Source organism: Cibotium barometz, chromosome 9, assembly GCF_041138505.1.
Source record: "Cibotium barometz isolate CiBa-2024 chromosome 9, ASM4113850v1, whole genome shotgun sequence".
NCBI classification, from domain to species: Eukaryota; Viridiplantae; Streptophyta; class Polypodiopsida; order Cyatheales; family Cibotiaceae; genus Cibotium; species Cibotium barometz.
The window spans coordinates 32,658,633-32,664,506 of NC_141054.1; positions in this window are offsets into that span (position 1 = coordinate 32,658,633).

A 5,874-nucleotide genomic window follows, 5' to 3' on the forward strand; every position below is an offset into this window, starting at 1 on the left:
TCTCTGAGGTGACTATAGAGAAGGGTCAACTCTGAGGTTCTTCTATCCCCTAGGTGACTCCATCTTCTCCTGCGACTCTTGGTCATCTTGATAGCGTCCACCACCACAGGCAGCAAGCCGCCTAGAAACCCTCAACTATGTGTATGTCTTCCACTGCATCTCAGTCATGTCTACAGCAACTTTGAGGCTGTAGGAGTGCTGAGAGACACCTTCTGCAGACGAGTCTGCAATGACTGAGGAGGTGGAGGCTAATATCGACTGAGGAGGTGAAGCCTTCTGTAGCTATAATAAGCTATGCCTTCTGTAGCTATAATAAGCTATGCCTTCAGTAGCTGTAATAAGCTATGCCTTCTGTAGCTGTAATAAGCTATGCCTTCTGTAGAGTCGAAGCAGAGGAGAGTGACGTGGAAGCTATTAATCTCCAACCAGCTGACAACATGTCTTGGCATCTGCACAAGCCAAGAATAGCAACTGCATGTTGCCCACGTGACTGTAGCCACGTTGCAGCAACTGACACAAGGATACTACTATTTTCAGTTGGTGGGTTTATTTCCTTTATTTTCAATTGGTGGGTTTATCTCCTTTTGACCATAATCACTTTGTGGGCTATAACTCATCAAAACCTTTTTGGGTCATTTTTTCTTTTGGAAACAACACTAACCTATGTAAAAAAGTCTTATTTCTATAAAGGACCTCCCATGCCTAGTTCTTGTGAGTCAAGTAACCACAAAAGCAAAAAGATAAAAATAAAAAAACCCAAAATCAAATAAATCAAATAAATCTCACTACTACCACAAAGTTTGGGATTTTCACCCTTTCTATGTGAAAATATGCCATTTGTATGGGGAAGGTGCTGGTGAAGTTGGGTGAAAACAGCATATTTGTAATAGCCCTCCAACTATAAAGGGTATTTTTGCTAGAGAGGGACTTTGTGGCAAAAGGTCAAGTCACCAGGGTCTGTTCTTTGATAGAAATGACCGTTTTGATGGCACATAATATCACACATGGGCCATCAAAATGACCATTTTGATCGCACATAATATCACACATGGGCCATCAAAATGCAAATGGCCTTAATAGATAAAGATCTATAGGGTCTTGCAAGTGGGACTAAAAGGAAACCCACATTAAGAAATCCGGAGACAATACAAAAATGGGAAGAAAGTGATGCAAAGGCCTTATCATTCATCATAAGTGGTCTTAGCAATAATCAAATACATCAGGTTAGCTTAGCATCTAGTGATGCAAAGGCCTTATCATTCATCATAAGTGGTCTTAGCAATAATCAAATACATCAGGTTAGCTTAGCATCTAGTGCTCATGAAGGTTGGCTTCGACTAAAAGCTATTTTTGGTCAAACTAATGCAGCAACACAACTATTTATCAGGAAGCGTCTCTATAGGTTAGAAAAAGCTTAAAAGACATCCATTTCCATGCATATGAATGATCTTAGGTGTCTCATCGACCAGCTCTCTGGAGCAGAAGTTACAATCTCAGAAGAATAAGCTATCTTTGTGCTTCTATGCAAGGAAACAAGAATGGAGGCAAGTTCATTGTCTTCAATTACACCTGATCTATTGGGCGACCAGGCTTTGATTACAAACCAAGATAAAAAGAAGGCTCCAAGAATCTGCTACAATTGTAGAAAAAAGGAGCATATGGTCAAAGATTGTAGAAAAAAGAAGAGAGATGAAGAGAAAGGAAACTCCACCAACACCAACAAAGACAAAGACAAAGATAAAGATAAAGAAAAAAGGCAACGTCAAATGTGAGGTGGAGGCTAACATTGTTGATTCAGATTGGTCCTTTTAGTTTCTTTGTGAAGAATTTTCTTTATGGGAATTTTTCTTTGTGGTTCTAAGTGCCTATGTGATTCCTTGATCTACACACCCTGCGTGGTATGTATGTAGATCAAGAGAGGGTGTTGAGAATAGGTTGATCTACATCCATTACTTAGCGTGTATCCATGGGTTAGATACATTTATGCTTAGAGTATGGGCTAAGGTGTAAACCAAGGGTTAGCTTGTAACCCATGGTCATTGACTAGTATTACAGGCACCTCCTCTAAGTGGCATGAGAGGGGCAAGTGGGTGTGATCTAGGTGCCTTCCTTCACAGGGCCCTTAAAAGCATGGTCTCTACACCTTCTCTAGTGTGTGAAAGCTCTAGCATTCTTGTATGCACTTTGTGTCTAATCCAATCTTAGTGTTACTTTGTGAACTTTGACTCTTGTTACCATTTTGTCTTCCTATTGAGAGTACTCTTTCATTTCCATGTGTTAAGTAGCTACATGACATGTGTTAAGTCTCTTTGCTACTTATTGAGTGTTCTCTAACTTAATCATGTGTTGATGTATAACGTAGTGTTGTCACAAGCTATCACTACATCTATTGGTGATTAGCTTGCTAACTAAGTAACTCCAACAACTAATAAATTTTTGGATAACATAAGCCTTGTTATTAGAATTTTAATTATGTAGATCTAGATATCCATTTTTCAATATGCAGAAAGAGATTTGCTTCAAAGGTACCATGGTGTTAAATAATTTTTCTTGAATCAAGGTATGCTATTAAAATATTTGGAAGAAAAACATGAGGCCTTCCTCAAAAGCTCACTAGATGCTTTAAAAAGCTCATGGGAAAAAAAATCCCCACTATAGTGTAGAGGAGGAAATATTAATTGAAAGAGAATGCCCTTGCATGGGCCAAAAACACTTGCACTATCATATAGAGAGATAAGGGAGAAAGAAGGGTTAGTGAGCATGCACTGTACGGATTATGTGTTGAAAACTTGAAAGGGCATCAAATTTTTCACGCATTTTCTATCACCTTATTATTATGGGAGGGAGAGAGGGGGTTTTTTTAGCAGCATCCATGGGGTCAATGGGGGAGAGGGTTTTACAACAACATTGATGGGGTTGATGGGGGAGAGGTTTTACAATAGCATGAATGAAAAAAGGAAAGTTCTTTGAGAGTATTTGAGTGTACTATTTCCTTGGTAAAAGGTGAGTGGCAAGAGGTAGGAGTCTTTTTGGGTGGGAAAAAGTACCACCAAAACTAATGTCAAGGCCTTTGGGAGGAGCTATAATAGTCTTGAGAAAGTGAAAAGGATAGGTGAGACACATTTAAAAAAGGAATGGGGACAACATCAATTTTGATTGATGAAGCCCTTGCACCTCAAGTGCAATTCTGTGATTGAAGAGGTATAGGACATGTGAGCACGTTGCAACTTACTTTACCTATACTTCTAGGGTATCACAACAATGACCGAGGACCTTAATGAGATGGAGAGGGGAGGGAAGCCCTTATACTCATGAAGATGGAGAGGGGAGGGAAGCCCTTATACTCATGAAGATGAATAAGTGTGGACACTTAGCATTTAATCCCTTGCCATCATGAAGAGGAATAAGTGTGGACACTTAGCATTTAAGCTCCACATTGTAGCACATAAGGTGGCTTCTAAGCTAGCTGGATGCCACCTATGTAAAGACCATTTCATTAGTTTTTTCCTAAGGGCCTTTCCACATATTAAATGTGACAAAGGCAAGGAAGGAATAAGATGAAAAGAAAATGTAGCTTATACGATTTTCACATATTCATAAAAATTGTAAAGAAACAATGGTCTCTAATTTTTAAAAAAATCATAGGCATTCAACATGTATGAACATCCTAGTGATGTAAAGGCTCCAAAAATTTTACAACAACTTTTGGATAGGCTACCAATGTAAGAACCATTAAGGTTTGGCTATCAAATCTAGCCCTTCGTTGCATAATTTTTAGAGGTAAATGTAGGAGAGATGAAATGAAGGTGGTCTAATGATGTGTTAAATTTCAACAAATCCAAAGGGATCAGTTAGGAAAAATGTTATGTGGATAAGAATCAACACTCTGTTTGAAGAAAATCTCCTTGATGTGAGAGGATTTTTTTTAATAGGATGGGATGGTAATCATCACCTCAATAAGGGTAAGTGTTAAGGTCTTCACTTTATGAACTATAGAATATAATTTCTTGGAACTATCTACTCATTTTTTTTACATTAATGGATTGTATGCAACATCTTATGCAAATGAGAGATCAAGACACATAAGAGCTAGGTGCAAGTTTTTAGATTTGGCCCGTGTGGTCAAGAGGGAGAGCTGTTACTCGCACTCAGCAGAGTAAATTGGTAAGCACTCATCACGGTTTGGAGCTACGTAAATGAATAGTAGAGATTTGTCTATGCACCAATTACGAGGATTCATGTTTCTTTCACTCTTAAATATATGAACATATAGTATTTTGTATATGCAACATTATGAGCATTCATGCACCTTCCACTCTTGGGCATGAGATTTATATGTTCCAAAAGTTTGGATTGGCAAACAAAGAGAGTATAATGGCAGCTCTCCCACAAGACCCTCGATCAATAATTAAAAGAGAAATGATTCTAGATATAAGAAGTGCACCTAACAAGCCTTGGTATAATAAGCCGGATTGCATGATGACCTAGTTTGTCTTCAAGGTATGTGTTTAGTTGCACGGGACACTAAACCAATTAATGCTTGTCTTGTAGAGGTGACTCACCAACCGTGTTTTGCTTTATGTAACCTAGGAGGATTTTCATGAGGCATTAATGGCCAAAACTTATGTGCTTAATCCACAAGTACCTGAGGATGAAGAATATGAAAAGCAGAACGTGTTTGATTTAAGAGTACTGGAAAAAGTATGTATAGCAATATCAACTTCCGATTATGTACGTAAATAACTGTAAGAGGTTGGATAAGATTCTACATGATTGGCTTCATCAATAGGGCATACAAAATCGCCACTATTGTTAATTCGAGTAATGGCCTTGGTTTCTTTCAAGTCTTGTTTAACATTGATTGGATTAATAACAAGGTGGTGAAGAAGGATAACTTGCAATGGATAATGGCTTCAACAACTAATCCTACAAGGTATATGTCTTATACTTTCACATAGTTTCTTATCCTTGTTTTTGCCTTTGTTTGTTGTAGTACATGTAAAAAACTTTTAACAAAATGGAATCTCTGTTGAAGATCAGCAAGATCAACCAACAACGGATCCATATAAAAGAGCCATGGACTCGTATGGAAAAAGGAGATCTTACAAAACTTAGTAGGGCCTAAAGAAGTGCAAGATAGCTGGGGAATGCCAAGAGATAATATGCCTTTCCACACTCACACGAAGAAGAAGACATATTGGTAGCATGCTTGTATGAGGGCTTTAGAGATTATCCAAGATCTAGACATTGGTGGTGAGCCATTGCCAGAGGATGCTGAGGCATATTTCAATGACATGAGGATGCGTCATTTCCAAAAATCCTTTACATACTTGGAGGCTACAATGAAGAATGGTGAGCCTATGGAAAAATAGCCAAAATTTTAAAAACTGCTTCCGTTTGGGGGGGATAGGTAAAGCTCAAGTGTAAGATACATGCATTATGTCACTTTTACAATTGGTTTATGAGATGATTGTGTGTCTTGTGGGGTTTCAAAGTTGGCTCTCACATTTCATTGAGAGTGGGCAGCTCATACGACACCTAAATGATACAAATGAATGGTTGTCATGGGAGAGTCCATCGTCCATGTATCTTCATACATGGAAGGATGAGGGTTTATCAAATTGGGAGGGTGTACATTGCCCGTGGTGGTGGTGAATTGAGTACCCTCCCAACGAGAGGCATGAAAGTGAGGAGACTCTTTTTCAAGGTATGCATGGAAACACATGTGAACTCATTCCCATGCATGATTGATCGATCATATTGAGTGTACTTGACTTTAGTTATATTTACATTTTGCATACCTTTTGAGTGTTCATGCTGTTATGAACCCTTTATGTGGGTCTACATCGTATCCACCACTCGATGTGGATAGAG